This window comes from Molossus molossus, unplaced genomic scaffold, assembly GCF_014108415.1.
Source record: "Molossus molossus isolate mMolMol1 unplaced genomic scaffold, mMolMol1.p scaffold_m16_p_1, whole genome shotgun sequence".
NCBI classification, from domain to species: Eukaryota; Metazoa; Chordata; class Mammalia; order Chiroptera; family Molossidae; genus Molossus; species Molossus molossus.
In genome coordinates, this window is record NW_023425344.1 from 214,158,731 (window position 1) to 214,178,419 (window position 19,689).

The 19,689-nt window shown below is 40.0% G+C and overlaps 1 protein-coding gene across 4 annotated transcripts in view; it reads left to right on the forward strand.

Moving 5' to 3' along the window:
• Window positions 1-19,689, forward strand: part of DAAM1 (dishevelled associated activator of morphogenesis 1) — a 154,593-nt gene that overhangs the window by 32,247 nt on the left and 102,657 nt on the right. The gene's annotated exons all lie outside the window — the stretch shown is intronic.

A 19,689-nucleotide genomic window follows, 5' to 3' on the forward strand; every position in this document is an offset into this window, starting at 1 on the left:
TGCTTTTCTCAAATGCATTTGGTGCCCACTTGCTTGCCTCAGGGCCTGTGTCTGGTACTACATCTGGCCACGCATTTATTCATTCTAAACTGTGGCCCAACATCTTGCTCCAGACGCATACATTTACCTTGTCTGGGTGCTAGCCATGGGTTGTGTGTGGACCCAAGAGTGGTTTGTGCTGTGGATGTGGATATCTGTTTTGAAAATAGACATTTTCCAAAATGGCATCCCTTGCCCATCAACAAACCACAATGAAAAGTATTGTCTTGGCTTCAGTTCTTGGCATTAAGCATTTGACCCAAGTTTCAAGGCTTCTCCTCCTGGGATTTTGTTTTACCAGAAGCTCCTGGCAGGAGATAGATTGATGGGAGGAAGAGATTCATAGAAGTCAGACAATTAATGAATCTGTTTTCTACATGTCATGGGACTTATCTAAATTCTTAACTCCTAAACGGCAAGGGCAAAATATTTTACTTTATTATCTATACCTAACCTATAAGTAGTTAACCTATAGTACTTAATCTATGATTGGTTGATTGATTAACTCTATAGCAAATATGCTCAGTGTGGTTTTTATATTTTTGTTAACATTTAAAGGTGCGCTAACTTAAATATTTTATAATAAAAATGTTTGCCTCGTTTTGAACAATGAACTAGCTCATTACATGGTTTTCACATTAGCCACACTCTTATTGCTTCCAACAATACTTACTATGAATCTGTTAATGATAATTAGTAGATCTTATGATGAAGCCAAAAAATGAGTGTGGTTAGTGAAGCAACACCGATGAAACTGTTTTTCTCTCTAACACAAGGTACAATTAGGGCCTTCTCTTTTTTTGCCTTTGCTTCCCCTCCTGCCTTACCCCACAGCTTTGTGTAGCCTCTTTTCTTCCATTAGACACGGAGGAAGCCTGGGACTAAATACTGTGTGGTTCAAGGATTCTGAATGTGTCAGGGTGGTGCAGTCGCATCTGGGTTTGGCAGGCAGAGATCTATTCTTTTTTTAATCTTCATCTAAGTATATGTTTCCATTGATTTCGAGAGAGAGGGAGGCAGAGAGACAGAGAGAGAATGATCTGAGAGAGAAACATTGATGGAAACATTGATTGGTTGCCTCCTGTATGCACCCTGACTGGGCATCAAACCCATGACCTAGGTAGGTGCCCTGATGGGGAATCGAACTGCCACCTCTTGGTGTACAGGACAACACTTTACCCACCTAAGCCACCTGGCCAGGATGCAGGCAGAGATTTTGATTTGAGGCTATCCTTGGGCCAGCTATGCCACAACTAGCCTGTGATTCTGGGAAAGGTTTGATCTAGTCCCCCCTTTTATAAGGTGAGTATTATGACGCCTTGCCTCCCTGCCTATTTAGAAGGGGCTTGTGAAGATCAAAGGAGAAATAGTACATGGAATCATTTTGCACAGTACTATAAAATGTATGCTCTTGCTATTAAAAAGTAATAAATTGCCTGTGTATTTCTATGGATTGATAATTACATTCACTGAACACTCTTATTCACGTGTCAAGAAACTCAAGCCTTATGGCATTGGGGCAACTAAGAACTGCAAGGAGTCTAATGAAACATAAGTTGCTCGTTGATTTTTTTTTTTTTTGGTGTTTGAATGGTTAACTTGGTACCTCTTACTAGTTTCAAGTAGTTTGAGAATGGAGCTCAGAACATTTCTCACTAGATTCCATTTGATAGACTTTCCTCTGGGACATTCAGTGTGATAGAGGGGTATTGAGCTGATGCCAACTTCCTTGGTGTGCTTGTCTAAGCTGACTTGTTTTTCATCTCTGTGATGTCATGGACAAGGCACCACGTAGCGCCAAAGCGGCTATTTCTTTGCTCTTTTCTTTTTAGTTGGTGCATCAGAATTATTTTGTTCTTAGTTTTTGTTTTTGTTTTTTTTTTTTATCCTCACCGAGGATATTTTTCCATTTTTTGTACAGATAGAGTGGGAGGGAGAGAGAGGAAGAGAGAGAGAGAAACATCGACGTGAAGGGACACATCGAGTGGCTGCCACCCACACGACCAACCAGGGCCGGGGACAAACTGCAACCGAAGTACGTGCCCTTAGAGGGAACCAAACCCGGGTCTCTCCGGACCGCAGGCTGACACTCTAACCGCTGAGCCAAACTGGCCAGGGCTCAGAATTATTTTGATTGCAGGTTATGGGGTAGCCTTTTTACCTAAGGAAAGCTGGAAAGCATGGATGGCTCAGAGATTTAGAATTCTAGGGAGAAAGGCTGCTTGGCCTGTCCTTGGTCCCTGCTCAGCACTGGCACATTTTGGCAGGGTTGGTTGGAGGCCTGACACCAAGAGTACAAGGAAAATCACAGCACCCTGGAAGATCAGTCTGCTAGACAGGCAAACACAACACTAGGTTTCAGCAGGATTCTCAGTGTTCTGAAATTAGGGGAGGCAACTTCACAACTTCTGTCCGTGTATCTACCAGCATAAGTTAAGTCTTTCTGTCCCTTTTATTAACGAGAAATAAAGCTGAGAGAGATTGGAGAGGGAAAGAGCTTCCTTGAGTTGAGAGGCATTTGTCCTGAAAATATAATAGGAGGGCCCTTTCCCCTAGGACTGGTACTCAGCGGGGCCCTGGGTCATTCTAAAGGCAGCATGCATCTGCAGAGGCCGCTACTGCCCAACTCAGGCACAAGAAGTAGTGTGAATGGCGCCCCCGGAGTTATGCAAAGTTATGGTTTCCACCTTTCCATATCTTTGGCTATGTTTCTGTCGAATTGTTTTCCCATTTCTGGACTTTAATAAAAGTGTCCAGCATAGATCTGTAGAATTTCCAGTGAAACAACTAACTACTGTTTTCAGTCAAAATATTTCTCTCTCCATAGTCAAACTAATGAATGTATAATATACTTTCAAAATAATTCTCTTGTGTTCTAATCTTAGCATCCGAATCTTTATACAGACTCCCTGTAAATACTGATGGTGCTTTTAGAAAGTGGACCACTGTATTGAAATAGGCTTACATGTGAACAGGAAAGGTGTGGTGTAGCTTTCATTTCCTTCCTTCTGTTCCTCACTCCTGAAACTGTGCTTTCAGTGAAGGGGGGGAAAGACTGGCTCTCCGTTCCAGACCACCTCCGTAGGCTACCTTCTTGTCCTCTCCCCCTGTTTAAGCGAGACAGCTGGCAGTGATTGGGAGATCCCTGTTTGTGGGAAGGTCCTGAAGGACCTGTTTGGGATGGCCAGGTAGCAGAAGTGTGATTTGCAAGTTTAATTTGTTCCAACAGAACATTTCTGTAGTGTTCATCCTATGTTGCATAAACTATGCAGAACAATGAGGGAATTCACCTGTGGGCCAAAATTGCCTAGATAGGTTGTCTATAACCTCATACCGGGGCCAGTATTCCCAGTATCCTAGACTGGATCTGGTGCTCACTGCCCACACTGTAAGTTCTTCCACTAAACTTGACTCTTGAGGGCAGGGAGGGGAGGGATCTTGTTTACTGTCATAGCATCATTGCTGGGCTCCATCTGTACACCCAGGACTATTAAACAGGTGGTACCCACTACCAAAGGCAGGCTGTCAGGGGGACTCAGTGAGTTCTTATGCCCAGTCATCCCCAAAAGCTGTATCTTGTCTTGTAGTCACAGTCGAGGCAGCACTGTTGTTTCTGCGTGACCAAAAGGACATCTGCTTATGACTCCTCTGCTGTCACACAGGGAAATGGGATCCCTTGGCACTCCTTTTATTCTTTTTTGCATAATCACTGCAGTTATATAGTTTTGCACAGCATGGAAAACGAAGTAAGGCTGTCTTTTTGTACCTGCCATTAGGGAAAAGGTTTGCCTGGGCTGGGGGCCAGCACAGACCATAGAACCTGGCTGGTAGTAGATACCCCTTAAATATTTTTTTGAAGAAGTACTGGAAATAAAACATTTTGATTCACAAGTTGGCTTTTCCTACCACTTTCTTTTTTTTGTTTTTGTTTTTAATCTTATGGTGGGGGGACCTAGGTAGTGATACTTGTAAATTTTGGCATGCTAGGAAAATGGAATCGATGTCAACATTCTGTCACTCTCTGTTCATCTTTCTTTATGAAAAAAATAATAATTATAGTGGTTTTCGCTGACACAATTCAGAGGATCTGATCGTTTTCCATGTCATAAGGTAGATATTAAGATGTTTTACTTAGAGGTTTTACTCACCTTCTCATAGAATTTAGAAATCCATTCTTGCCCAGTATTGTCCTTCGTCTCCCACCCTCACATTTACTTACAAGAGAAAAATAAAGGGTGGGGAAGTTGAATTTTTACTATTGGTTGAAAGTGGGTTTGAGCATCACTTGACTTGATAATATCTGGAAAGTCATTTAACTTGAACTGTTCTGTCTTCCCACACATTTCGAATGACCGCTAAAAGGAAAATACCTCTGTAGAAGCAGAAAGGTTATTTTTAGATTGCACTCCTATATTTGGGCTTCATTACTCAGATTTTATTCCCCCAGGGCCAGGGTCGTATTTATGTGTACTGTGCTTGATGGCTTGTCCTTATTTTTCTCTTTACCCAGAATCACCCGGAGGCCAGCCAACTCAGTACACATGTCAGTTTGTAATCTGAATAAATCATGTGTCTTCTTTGCGGGCCTTTTCCCTCTGCCCTTCTCCCAAGTGTTGTAGATCAAAAGATTACTTTGTTTTAGATTTACCTCTGGTTAAAGTAATTTATTTCTCCTGGTTACCAGTGGCAGTCCACTGGTAGAATGAATACTCTCCATTTTTCTCCCTGAGTTCTAAAACACCTTTCTTTTCCATTTTTAAAGATATATTACATTTAGAAATGTTAGAGAGTCGTCTAATAAATTCTTCTTTATGAGGATTTGATTATGAATATCTGTAGCTCTGATTAGCCAGCAAGTATTGAAACCAAGAAGCATGTAGTGGGCTGACCTGGAAGATCCCTGTCAGATGCTTCCTCGGTGTACACCTTTTTGCCCAGCCTGACATGTCAGCAGTGGAGATTACTGATTTAAGATGTTTACCAAAGACACTCCTGGATTTTATTGAGCAGAGGATGCTTTTTGTCATTTGTTCTCCATTACGTTTGGAGGAGATCTTCCTGACACCAGTGAATCCTTTAGCTTTTGGTTTTGTGAGCTGTATTTTTTTAAAAAAATTTGTGAGTAAAAAATCATGCAAATAAGATTAAAGGAAGACCTACATTTATTTATTTTATTTTTAGAATATTTTTTCTTTATTGTCCTTAGAGAGAGAGGAAGAGAGAGGGAGAGAGAGACAGAAACATTGTTGAGAGAGAACATTGACTGGCCGCCTCATCGACTGGCCGCCTCCTGCATGCCCCCCACTGGGGATCGGGCCCACAACCTGGGCATGTGCCCTGACCGGGAATCAAACCGGTGACCTCTTGTGCATGGGTCCACGCTCAACCCCTGAGCCACACAGGCCGGGCAGACCTACAATTACTTGTAATCTGTCCTGACCCTTTGTGTATTCATTCTGCTGTCAATTTAGAAGTAAATGCAGTAGAAAGATTTCTCCATTTGCTTACTTTTAACAGGTGGTCAACAGTGTAGTCCTAAATTTTAAAAATTGGTAAGAGTAAATCAGGTTGTTTAAAAACCTACTTGATTAAACTTCTTGGTTGAAAATCAAAGGAAGGAGGCTTAACCCCGCCACGTGGGTCACTTCTCTTCTTAGAATGCCCTCAGAGACCCCTCAGCGAAGCCGTGGCCCTGGGTGGTGGTTTCCACCTTATGGGTGGCCATGGTTATTTTCCTGCCTATAAATAGTTCACTCTGTTGGAATGAATGTCAAATAACTTTCTTCCCTCACCACCCATTTTAATAGTAGAATGTTTGAGATAATGGAACAGTGTGAGAGGGATAAATTTAGCTTTGTCAGCTTACTAGTATAAACCTTAGTTGATTTTAAGTTTAAGGCTCATCATTAACTCTCTTCCCCTTGCAAATGGAATTTCTGCTATGATGGCAATGAGGCAAACTACACGACAAATCCATGACTGCTCTGGCAACAGTAGATATCTAGGTGGGCCTGTTATCACTTCTTACAAATAGATCCTCACAGCTGGCCATAGTGGAACTAGATCCAGGTGGCCTTTGTTGACTGGAAGTATGACTGGGGCAGTCCAGAGACCAGTGTACCTAACTGGAAGCAAACATTGCAGCCGAGCTAGTGGCATGGTGGTAAGGACATTGGGCCTTAGAGGCCTCTCTTACAAATGGGAGTCTCTTTACCCAGGAGGCAGTAGTGTTCCACAGGGTAACATGGAGCTCTTCCTGGGGCTGGGTTTCTTTCTATTCAAGCAAATGAAATATTAAAAAAATAAAACATATATTAATTGACTAGAGACTTCCAGGTCGTGTGAATTTAGGAAGCATTATTCTATGGCATGTTGGACCTCTTCCATCTCTCTATTGTAAGAGTAAGTTTCCTCTGTTGAACAACATGTCTTTTGCTGCTTACAGTGATGTAGAAGTTAAAGCAGATGAAATTAAAATGTTTCTAGCAACTAGGTAATGTAACAGCATGGGAAGGAAAGCAGTCATTCATTTTGCACATTAAACTCACAAGAATATTAATTTCTACCTGTCTTCCATTTTTCTTTGGACACATGGCACACTGTCTTCTACTTTCTCACCTTTGAAATGCAAGCCCAGGAATAATTTTACCTTCCTCCTAATTCTTCTATAAGGAAAAATAAAAGTGCAAGCAATAATGCTGAAAAATGGCAACTAACTCCTAGCCTTGGTGCTGGGACCATGGCAAACTGCACCAAGTTGGTGCTGCTACGAATGGAAGTCCTGTGTTAATAGAATGCCCACCTATTTGACAATTAATAAAACTACATTTTTAAACTTTTTTTTTTTTAAGGAGACTGTTTGGTCTAGTGGGTAAGAGTTTGGCTCTGGAGCCAGACAGCCATGTTCAAATCTTAGTTGTACCATTTATTGGCTGTGTGACCTTGGGCAGTATACTTAATCTGCCAATAAGGAAAAACAAACAAACAAACAAACAAAAAACACATCATGGGCTTGCGGGTAGAACTTGAGATAGTTCATTAGAAGAACTCAGGCGTATAGAAAGTGCTTAACATTAGCTGCTACTATATTAGTCAACACCAAGTAGATGTAAGAAAGTGTGTTGGGGAGCTACCAATATGCAACTTCTGTTTAAGAGCATAGACTGGACATTTATTTTATCTTTGGGCAAGTTATATAATACTTTTAAGTCCTTGTTTCTAATCAGTTTTGAGTGGTGTGGCACAGTAGAAGCCACTTGCGAGTTTAATGAAGATTCAGCGAGGTAAGCCATGTGAAGCAATTGGCACAGTGGATAGATATACTATTTATTGAGCATTTAGTGAAGTGTCCACCAGCCTGAGGATTGATACTATTTTATCCCCAATTTCCAGGAGAGGAAACTGATTGCAAGTTAATGCTGGAAGTTGTGCACTGGCTTTTCTCTAGCAGTGCTATTGCATGAAGGTTCACACTTCAGCCTGTTTCTCAATGTTGCTCTTCTGTAGACTGCTCAGATCTGCTTATAAACATCTATACCATCACCACACAGGAGAGCTTGTTCCACAGACCCGTGCATCGGCATGACTTAGTGAAGGCCAGTTGGATGTCATCCCTCCAGAATATCTCATAACGAATTTTTCCTCTGAACTGTAGATAGTTCACTGAGAGTTAGGGTTTTGTCAGAACACCTCTGTCTTGGCCTTTCTTCTGAATGCCCTTGATTTCTTTTTTTCTTGCATCTAAAAATAGAAAGTTATCTTTTCAAATTCATCAGTTCTCTAAAATATCAGAGGGGAAAGGGCATTAACATAGGAGATTGACATGGTGGCTGTTCACCACCATATTGAAGTCAGTCCTCCATTTAGTTTGGAGATGGTCAACGAAGCCATGTGGCACATCTTTACCGGCTTTCGAGGAATATTGCACTTTGTCCAAACCAGTCAACGGCTTGGAAAAGTTGCTGGTGGGACATGTGACCAGCTGGTACCCAGAGGTGGTGAGGAAACAGACCTCACTTCATCCAGTGAATAGCTCAGTAGACTTAATAGACTTAATTATGCTTAATAACGAGAAATTCCCTTTCTTAAAAAAAAAACAAATCTCATTTTAAATGTTCACTTTATGTCTTTACAATGAGAAGAGCAGCCAGTCTTTTTGAGGGGGGTGTGGGGAGTGGGTAATTGCTTCCTTAGTAGAAACTGTTTCTAACAAAGCGTTCTTTCTTGAGCTGCTAGGCATTTGAGGCTTCAGGTAATTTTCAGCAGATCAAAAGGAAGACGATGTGGCAGAACAGAGTTGCCAGAGCAATCCTTACACTTTGAGTTTCTATCTAGTAGTATTTTTAATAGAGAAGGATCTGAAGACGAAAATTAATTAGGCTCATGATTCTGCTTATGACTCGCGACACATGGTCTGGCCCTTGCTGACTCCTTTGACCTTGCTTGGAGCCTCTTTCTCTGTCTACTGTGCTTTAGGTGCATTAGGCACCTTTTGGTTTCTTGAGCAGGCCTAGCAATTCCTCCCCTCAAGCTTTTGCTATTCTCTCTGCCTGGGACAGTCTTTAGATTTTTGCATAGCTGACTTCTCATCATTTACTTATCAGTTCCTGTGGCATCTTATTGGCTGTCATCTTCACGACTTTGCATCTGCTAAAGAATCACTACCCCTTCAGAATCCTTGGCCATTCTCTCTTAGTATCCTGTTGTATCTGTCTGAAATTGGAGTAGTTATGTATACCTATCTCCTCTCCCTAGAATATGATCCTCATGAAGATGGGGCCTCATCTTTCTAGCTCAGTAACGGGCTTCCAGTGCTGAGAACTGTCCCCAAAGGGAGTCAATATATGCTTGTTAAATGAATGAATTTATTTTTAATGTAATTATTTTTGAAAACCTCCCCAAACTTCTTGTTTCATGTACTTAATATAGACCAGGGGTCAGCAAACTGTTTCTGTAAGGTGCTAGATTTTAACTGTTTTGGTTTTGGGGGCCAAAATATCTCTGTGGCTGCCATAGACAGTCTATGAACATGGGTGTGGATATGATCCAATAAAACTTTATCTACAAAACTGTTGGTGAGGGGGAGGGGTACCACATTTGGCCTACTTGCTATAGATTGCCTACCCTGTGCAGAGTCCATCGGTTTTACCCTACACATTCTGGAATATATGTGAGTGTGGGATGTGAAGACTAGCTGTCTTCATTGGAGGCTCAGTTCACCTGGTTTACAACTAGGAGCATGAGAACATCTGTTCCTATTCTGCAAGAAGAGAACATGTAGTAAAAATTATCTGTAGTATGATAGAAATATTCCAAAAGAGAGATACCCCCCAGCAGTGGAATACATATTAGCGATTATTGTAACAGAAAAAATTAAGTACTGTTCTAGCATTGCAGTGGAAATACCAAGAGGAATATTTGTAAGAACCAAAAGTTAAAAAAGTTTATTTTGAACACCCCTGGCCTACCTAAGCCAATATAGGATTTAGTTTAGGCTAATGCAATACCTAGGAAATGGAAGCATCTGAAATTATGGAACACTTTATGCATTTTTCTTCCGAAAGAAGAATAAATTCAAGGATACTTATATGCTATCGGGCATACTTTTGAAAACTTGAACTTATAAAATGTTTTTTTTGTTGTTGTTTTTTACTAGGATTGGCACAGGCTTTATTGTCTCTGGTAAGACTCTACCACACAGTTGAGCTTCCTCGTAGCCAAGGAAACTGTTAGTCCCTGGACCCTTCCCCTCCTCCCCACTCTGCCCCCCAAAGCAGGAGCGAGCTGGTGAGTGGGGAAGTCTCTCTGACCTAGCTCTTTCAGTTATTTGAAGGATCACAGACTCATAGACGATAGGCCTCACTCATAGTTTGTCTCTGGAGTGAGGTTTCTACTTCTCTCCTTTGAAAATGTTAGAGAAAATGGAATCAAAGATGACTTGTTCTACTAAGCAGTTAGAATTAGATTGTTAAAATCTTGATAAAATTCCAAACGATGTTCCATGAACAGCATCGTTAGAAACCAAAAACATTCATATAGATTTTTGTTTATTTACCTGCCAATCAATTTTTTTTAAACTGTGGTAAAAAAATGAATTCATGCAGGATTTCAAGATTCATTTGCTAGGTCAGGTTTCCCAGTTTTTTGTTTTTCTTTAATTGAAAATTTTTTTTCTTTATTGATTTTTGGAGAGAGAGGAAGGGAGAGGGAGAGAGATAGAAACATCGACGAAAGAGAACATCCACTGGCTGCCTCCTGCATGCCCCCCACTAGGGATCGGGCCCACAACCTGGGCATGTGCCCTGACTGGGAATCAAACCGGTGACCTCTTGGTGCATGGGTTGATGCTCAACCACTGAGCCACACCAGCTGGGCAGGTTTCCCAGTTTTCAAGAATCTATTTAGAATCGCTTCTTGAGTCTTATTTAATTGCCATGTCTCCAAATTAGTCTGTGACCTTGAGGAATTTATTTGATCTCTTTTTGCCTCATTGTCTATAAAATGAAGATCATCTCTCAAGTCTCTTTTATAATTGGTGATGAATTTTAGTTGAGCGGATATGCCAGCTTCAGTTTTGCTGGAAATGGGAAAATCCGTGAAGCCCATATATCCCATATATCCCTTTGAAGCTATTAACATGCTTTTAGATGATATATTCATATTGCTTTTCCTTCAAAGCTAACTGGTCTGTTTAGAGTAACTTGTGAGGATGTAATTGACAATTTTGAGGAGTAGGATATTTGTTCTTTGCATTGTGATCTTTCCATCAGTGCGTATGAAGACTATATAAAGAGAAATATTGGAGGCACAAATGATTCATGTTCTTCACATAATGGCGCATGTCCTAGTAAGATGAATGTCTTGGATGTCTTTCATCAATTTTGTTTGTCTGTTTTATGAGATGTTTTTTGATCTTGTGAATCAGAGAAAGTTCAGGGAAGTCCAGCAGCACCCCTGTTCTCAGTTAGACCCAGATGGAACCCAGAATTTCTCAGATTGTATGTCTCACGGAACAGGCAGCTGGCTTGTAGTCTCTTCCTTCAGCTCCACTAAGATGTAACAGTTCTCTAAAGGCCCATTCATATTTCATCTTATAAAAAAATTTCTGAGGTCATCCTAATTGGATGTGCCCTTTAAGTCCTCTGAACCCTTATGGTACTTAATACCTCTTTTGTGGCATTTGTATCTATTGCTCTGTTTTTTGCTGTGTGCATGAGTCTCTCCTCTGTTAGATTGTAAGCTCCTAAATGACTGGAACCAAGTGCGGTTTCTTTTACTGTTTCCCACTCTCCATCTTGGATGTAGTTAGTACGTCCTTCCTCTCTGTGTTCTCAGAGTACATCTGCAGGTCAGCCTCTGCCTTTTATCTCCTTAATTTCTGAAAGGCACAGAGTATGGCTTGTTCCATTTTGTATTTCTTTTTCACATATAACCCCTGACAAATAGCTGCTTAATTGATGTTTAGATGAATGGAAGAGTGAGTGAAGCTGTAGTTGACTCAATAGAACACAGGAATGTCTACATTCGTATGATTTTTTTTTTTTTTTGCTGCTGTAGACCTCCTGGAAGTATAACGCATTGCCCTTTAAAACATCAAAAGTGTTGATGACACATAGTAGTCATGTATTTCAAACATAATGTAAATGATGTTTCTTCCATCAGAGCCTTTCAGCAAAGAGCCTCAGCTACGCTTTGTTAGATGATTCTGGGTTGGGCAGGCTGGCATTGCAGAAGATTGTAAAAAGGATGTGCTGAATTCAAGTTCTCACTCTGCTGCTTCGGAGTGATTGACCTTGTGGGGGTCACTTTAGTGCTCAAAGCCAGTTTCTCATTTATAAACTCAAAATAAAAGTGACATCTGATTGCCTATGCCTCTCTCTTCTCAGGGTTGTTGGGAAAATCAAATGATATGGTACATACACAAGTACTTAGAAAACCATAAATTACCTTACAGAGGGAGTATACTATTACATGTTATGAAATAGGTGACGCCCTATGGTTTTAACACTTCAATTTTTTGTGGTTATATAAAATAAGTAATCCAACCTATAATTAGGACAGTTGGCTAGTACCCAAATAGGGGCCTCAAGTTCCACCTGTTAATACTCAAATCCTGAAAAAATGATACTAGGGCCCAGTTAGTTAAACACAGTTTCTTTATTGCCATGCTAGCTCTTTTCCTAGGTGGAGACAGAGGTGTAGCTAATGAATTTTATGCTCAGAGCAGAACAGTACATTTTATTCACTGCACCCTTGCCTATTCCAGTTTCTCCATCCCTTCTTTCTCACCTCCCCCCACTGGTTTGATACCTGCACCGGTGGCACCTTCTTTTATAGGCTCCGTGGTCAAATGTTCAGATTCTTGATGCTTTTCTTAATTTTTGCCTTGTTGTCTGCTTCTCCCCATCCCTGCCCTTGTTACATTTCTTCTCCTTCTTTCTTTCAAACTCTACTCCTGGGGACAAAGTTAGAGATGAATGAATGGCCACAATTTTGGATTGTGGCCTACCTTTGAGAAAGAGGGGTGGTGGTGTTTATGTCTGAATGCTCCCTGCTTAGCAATGATAATGACTTTTATATTCTACTAACTATATCTTTTCAGCACCATACATACCAAAACATGCATTATTTCCAAGCTTCGAGGTATAAATCTCCCATAGGCTTATGTAAGATTCCTAGAAAGTCAATCTAGCAAAATTTATTTCCAAAAATAAAAACTCTTTGAGAAAAGTGGTGATACCTTATTCATACTGATTGGTGGGCAGCAAAATCTTTAGAGCCTTCTCTAAAATAAGACATTTGTCTTTGGATTTGTGGCTTAATTATTAGGTTGACTATTAAATTGATTCTTAGAAAATAATGACGCAGCTTAAAACAGATGGGTTTGTTGTTCGAGGGAGTATGGTGTGTAGAAGGAGAGTAGGCTTTGGGATGAGACAGGCAGGCTTTACTTCTTGCTACTACCTTCTAGTTCTATGAATTTTCTTTATATCTTACTTGCGTTATTGTGAAACGGTCCTATCTTCTTCCCAGCATGACTCTAAAAATTAGCTCAAGTCCCACATCATCTCTGCCACTTGGGAGGTTCTCAGTAAGTGTAGTTTCATCTTATTTAGTCATGTGAAGCATGAATCAGGGTCTTTTGCATTGTTAAGGGACAGAAACCCACTTAAATTGGCCTAAGAGGGGAAAAAGTTCATTGAATCATGCATTGGGAAGTTCAAGGGATATTTGACTTACAGCTCAGCTGGATCTAGTAGTTAAACGATGTCATTGCATTGTCCTCATCTTCCCATCCACCTTGTCCCATCTTTCAGTTCTGCTTTTGCCTATGCTGGCGTTGTTCTTGAGCAGTTTCCAACATGTGGTGGGAAAGACAGCTGTTGTAAATTCCAGGTGTATGCGGTCCTTCTATCTCATGATTCCAAGGAAGGGAGATCCACCTTTCATCTGCAGCATCCATCCACATAAAGACCTCTGGTCTTCTTTGTGTTGTGTGCCCATCCCTAGATGAATTGCTCTGTCCAGGCGGATGAAGTGCCTTGATTGGCCAAGCTGATGCCATGTGTTCGTCCATCTCTATGGATGGAGAAGCAGGATCACTTGGTTGACTACTCCACTAGAGTCACATGAAGGAGGAGATGAAGTAATTCCCCAAAGTGTGCAAGGTAGACAAGTAGGTAAGAGACATCGCTATTAGAGGTAGCAATCAGAAGTCCCAAAGACAGATATAGCATACTCTCAAATTTCACTGTGTGTGTGTGTGTGTGTATGTGTTTAGGTTGATTATCTGTGGACATCTCTGTCCTGGTTGCTTTTCCAGTATGAGCAAGTACAGTTGTTAACCAGCATATTTTTCACAAAGGGACTGGCTTTTACCTTTTATGTGCCACCACCCAGTGAGGTGGGTGGTGTTTTTAAAAGGAGTAACCAGAATGAGCCAGTAACCAGCTTAGCAAGAACACTGGTCACAGCTGCTTACTGCTGCTGGATAGGAGAGAGACCGAACGAAAACAGATCATCCTAGTTGATTATGTTCAGGGACTAGAAAGTGGTACCTGTAAGGTAAGTGGCAATTTTAGAAGGAAAGAAAGGGAAAAAAAAGGGTGTGGGCACAGGGGAAAGGTGATGGTGTATATGTAGAAATCCTAAATAAGGAAGCATCAAACATTTTTTTCTTATGTCTTCAAGTAGTAGATTGAACGTTCTCTTGAAATGCAAGCCTAACTTTCTTGGTTTTGTTACGTAAGGTCTCTTTTAGTGTTATACTTATACTGCCTCTTCCTTTGGCATTGATTTTCTTGTCCCTCTTTAAAAGAAGTTCCTGTTTGCCCTCATCTTTTGTGAGCAGTTGTCATGCTTCCATTTGGTGCCCTTGGCTGATTTATACTTTCTATTATTGTATTTGCTCCCTCTTTTAAGATTGGGTCAGAAGCCGTGAATGTAACAGGATACACTGTACTACTATTTCAGTCGTTTTAGAATCTGGTTTTAGGAAGCAGGACTTTGAGGTTACTAAAACGAAAAAAAAAGTTCTTAGATACTTCTAGTCTTTTACATAATGTTCCTGGGGCTGCCACCTGGAGAGTAGATCCGAAGATAAAGATAGCCATATTTACTTCTGTAGCAAAAAATGTAGTGAATTTAAAGGAATTCTGCATTGTATTTGGGGGGGACAGTGAGAAGCTATGCATTCTGTTGTTACTGTGATGAGGTGGAATCATGTTGATATATAGCACTGTCTGTAGTAAATGGTTTGGTATCCTCCCCAACCCCATTCTAAATTATAAGCTTAAAGGAAAAAAGTCATTGCTCATATTGGTGTTTTACAGTTGAACAGATTGTTTTCATTTTGAAATCTAGCAATTGTAGGGTTGAGTGTGGTGACATGGAAAAGTGCAGAAATGAAAATATTCTGTGAAGCAAGGTCAGATCTAAGATCTAAGATATTCACTGACAGTGAACTGTATTCCCAGGAGGACAAAATGAGACAATTAAGGAACATTGCTTATCTCTTAATCCAGATAACAAATGCATATAAAACACATTGAAAGTGCCTAGTATATTGAAGAGGGTGGGTAACCGAAAGTTGTTTTTTTGTGGAAGGGACTAAGATGCCTACAAGTTCCCTTCCTTCTCCAATCTCCATCTTATTCTAGAAGGAGCCACTCTTTATGGGTTTTTGTATCTGTTATTTTATCACATGCTAGACAATTTCTATGCATGTTTAAATAAGTATATCCTTTTTACATTTATGATATACCATATTTATTATGAAACTTGACCTTTTTATTTAATGTAATTTAGACCTCTTGGTATCAGAAAAGATGCCCCATTCTTTTTAAATATCTGTACAGTATTTCATTCTACAGAGGTACCCTAAGTCATTTAACCAGTCCTATATCAGTCACTTCCCAGATTTAGCCACTTGATGACTATTGGCTGTTTAACAATATTCCTGAGAATGTGAAGTCCAAATAGTAACCCTCAGTCCAACTACTCTAGGCTTGGTAAATGAGTCCAGATAATAATTTAAAACAGAGCTTTTCTTGTTATCACGTTTAGAATAAATTTTGCAAGAGAAGCAGTCTCTTTAGTGTCTAGTCTTGAATTAGCATAAAGCAATTACTGTTCTCACCTAATTATATAGAAAATCAGAGTTGGGTGGAGTGGGCACATTGGACAGTATCAGTTTCCTTCACACTTCCCTTATAATGACTGTGGAGTGACTTTTTTTTTTTTTGGCTCAGGTGTAAATCAAGAGTGCTGTAATCTATGTGTAGTAATTAAAATTCAGTAAAGATCTTCATTATTTGTTTGGCTCCTCCATTTCAGAATTGTTTATTAAACTCTGTGAGTAACTTCCTAAGGATATGTATCACATAGAAATCACCCGTGAAAAAGCACACTCTTTGTTGCAAACTGCTGATAATTTTTATTTTGGTTGATTATTAATTTTGTTTAATGAAAAGAGATGCTCAACGAATGTGCTCTCCAGTTCTTGGCAGTGACCGCTAGTTCTCACAACTTCTCCCTCTTCCTTCTCCATCCTCAAGGTCTGTGCATTGCTATTGTTTTGTACAGGGTGTAGGCAATTTTAAAGTGCACATGAAAAGGCAAACACTGTTTTCCTGAGAGTACGTGCCAGACTTTGTACTTCCTCAAGACTCTACCTTTGTATGGCTTCGTAACTCCCAGAAATGGCATCATTATCCATTATCTATCTTCCTACTCATCTGGGATTTCTGGAAGTGCCTTGAAACTCAATTGCCAAAGGAGCTTATTAATTCTGACAGGTATCAGAACAAGTTCCTGCTTTCATATTTTCCTAAAGCCTGATAAGCATGTCCATTGACTGATGCTGGACCATTTGTTCAGACCTGGTCCTCATTGTCCTATGAGCTGTATGTACTTAAGTTCTAGTGTCTCAGAACAACCTCAGAAAAAGAATTTTACTTTTACTTTTCCAATGAGCATTCTCTTCCAAAGTAATGGTAACTTTATTTCACTGGGACTGATATCAGAATACTGGTAATCATTTTGCAGTTTTCAGAATCAGTTTCCTTTCTAGCTATTTGCAATGAATATTTAGGGACATTTGAAGGAATCGCATCTCAATTATGTAAAATTTTTGGAGATGGGGTCAGGAAATAATTAGTCATCTCATAGGATTATTGTTAGCTTTCAGACCTCAGTTTCATAAAATTCCTTGATAAAGTCTTAACCTGGTCCTGGAAAGACCATTTCTTGCTTCTTTTTTTTTTTCAACCCCTACCTGAGGATACTTTTCCATTTATCTTTAGATAGAAGTGGTGGTGGGGGGGGAAGCAAATTGGGGGAGAGAAAAACATTGATGTGAGAGAGACATATCGATTGGTTGCCTACTACACGACCCCGACCAGGTCTGGGGACTGAACTGCAACTGAGGCATGTACCCTTGACTGGAATTGAACCTTTGATTCTTTGGTCCATGGGCTGATGCTCTAACAACTGAGCCAAACCGGCCAGGGCTCTCTTGCCACTTACAAATATATATGATCACCATGTTTTCATTTGGTTCTATAAGTAGTGTGGGGACTTTTTATTGATTGATAAGGAGGACCCCAAACATTTCGCCTTTTAGAGATAGACCCTCCAGAGCATGTACTTGGGAGAAAATTGTTAGAAACCAGCCTTAAAGTTGTAGCCAAACAATCAGTGCCCAAATAAATAATACTTATGTATCATTTTTTAAAAAGTATCTGAGGCCCTGGCTGGTGTAGCTCAGTTGGTTGGGTGCCTGTCCCATGCACCAAAAGGTTGCTGGTTCAATTCCCCACCAGGGCACATGTCCAGGTTGCAGGCTCCATCCCCGGTAGGGGGTGTGCAGGAGGCAACCAAGAGATGTTCCACTCCCACATTGATGTTTCTTTCTCTCAAAATCAATTAAAAAAATTTTTTTAAATAAAAAGTAGAGAAGGATTTTGAAAATTTGATTGAATTCACTTTTATAAAATCCAATTTTTAAATATTTGATTGTATCTTAAAATGTATCAAGTACTAAGTTTCATTCATGTATGAGCATCCTTAAGCCTCCTGTTCTGGGCTATATCTTGATGCCCTTATGATTTCTGATCCACAATAGAAGTCTAATTGAATCAGAGCCAAATAAAAGGAAAATATAATAGAACTTTCTGACTTCTCTTCTAACTGACTCTGTGACCATTTGAAGAACTTCCAAATTAATGGCTTTTGTGAACTGGAATTTCTCCAATAATTGTCCCTTGGGAACATACAGAATTCAAAACAAAACTTTTTTTTTTTTTTTTTAAGTTTGTCATGTTATTATTCCTATAGCTGGTTCCTGCAGTCTTGGGAATATTCTTCCTGTCTGTGTTCATCAAGGTTGCATCCTTTTTTTTGGCCGACATAGACAACTTTTAAATGGGCCATTTTGGTGGATCTGCAAATCAATATAATACTGACAGTGAAGCTGTAAGCATTTTGGGGCATGAGTTTCAAGTATACACAAAGCAAGCATTAATTTTAGATAAAAGAATCAATGTAATGACCAACGAGTTTTCAGGTGTATTCTTAGAGTTTTAATGAGGTTATCGAGAAGGCTTGCAAACATTCTCATTTCGGTAGAATACTGACATCTGCATGATGCATTTATGAGAGTTCATTATCCATGTGAAACTATTCCTATAGGCTCCAAAAATCTTAGACACACATGGAAATAATAGCCACCATTTATTGAGGATTTTTCATGTGCCAAGCATTTGGCTAAGTATTTTAGTGACTTTACAGTTAATATTTCCATTTCTGGATGGATTTCTATGCATTCATATATTTAGGGTGTGTTTGTGTGTGTAGCTATAAATATGCTTTTGTTTTAGTTTTAACACAAATGGAGATACACATGTATTGTTATGCGACTTGATCTCTGCCTTCCCCCCAACCAATTAATATGTTAGATCTTTCCATGTCAGTATTCATGAACCTTGCACGTTGGAATCACCTGTGATGTTTGGAAAAATTCCCACGCCCGGGCCCCCAGTACGGGAGAATCTGGTATAATTGGTAGAGAGTAAAGCCTGGGCATCAAGATAAGAGAACCAGTGTTTTATACTGCACATGTACCAACACTTATTAAAACATTCCCCTATTGAAGGACACTTAGATGATTCTCTTGTTACAAATAATGAATCCTGTTTTCTTTCTATTATAATGTTGCAGTGTACATTTTGTTGCTATATCTCAGTGCCCATGTGTGAATATATCTGTAGGTTAATCCCTAGAGATGCAGTCTAAGGAATTCTTAGATGTAGATCAAAGAGCCAGTAATTAAAAAATATTCGTAAAAAAATAACAATAGACACTGCCAGATTGCTCCACCAAGGCAATACAATCGGCTTTCCCATCCGTAGGTTATTAGATTGCCCACTGTGGGTCTGAGGGCTCCCCCGTTGGCCCCCCTTCCCAGTTAGCATTGTTCTGATTTTGCATTGTCGTATATCTAAGTGCTTATAGAGATTCCCAACATAAAGGGAGACTGGGGAAACCTCATGTCAAGGCTTTATTTCTTTAGGTCTTTATAGTGCTGTCCCTTTAAAAATTTATTTTTATAGGCTGACATGACAAAGTAATGCCTTAACTTCTAATCATTAGAGGGTGTGTTTGTGTCTCTCATGAAGGGCTGGGGCAGTTCTGGTTGAAGAGCAACACCCACTAGAGCCACACAACACCTGGAACAGGTGGAGGCTAAAGTGCCTCTTTACTGCCTTGTTTCTATACCTGCACTTGCTTTCAGTTGAAGCTTTTACTGTCATCTTTCCATAAACCTCTCTTGAAGATTTATTATGCAAAATCTGTAGGTAGAGTTTTTATGAAGGGCAGAGTGCTTTTTTTAAAGGGAGTTTCAGTTTTCATAATATGACTCTTCATGATCTGTCTTTATTGTTTCTGGGTGGCTTCTCCCTGCCTTGTCATGAGCAGGACTCATCAGGGAATGGCCCGAGCGTAGGTGTGGTGCTGCCCTTGTCCAAAATGAGCCCCTCCGAGCAGCCAGCATTTGGAGAGGCTCGGGATCTTGTAAACAACTCATCACACTGTCATTTGAAACCCAGGAATCACCATGTATTTAGTTTTCTATAAATATATTTTGCATTT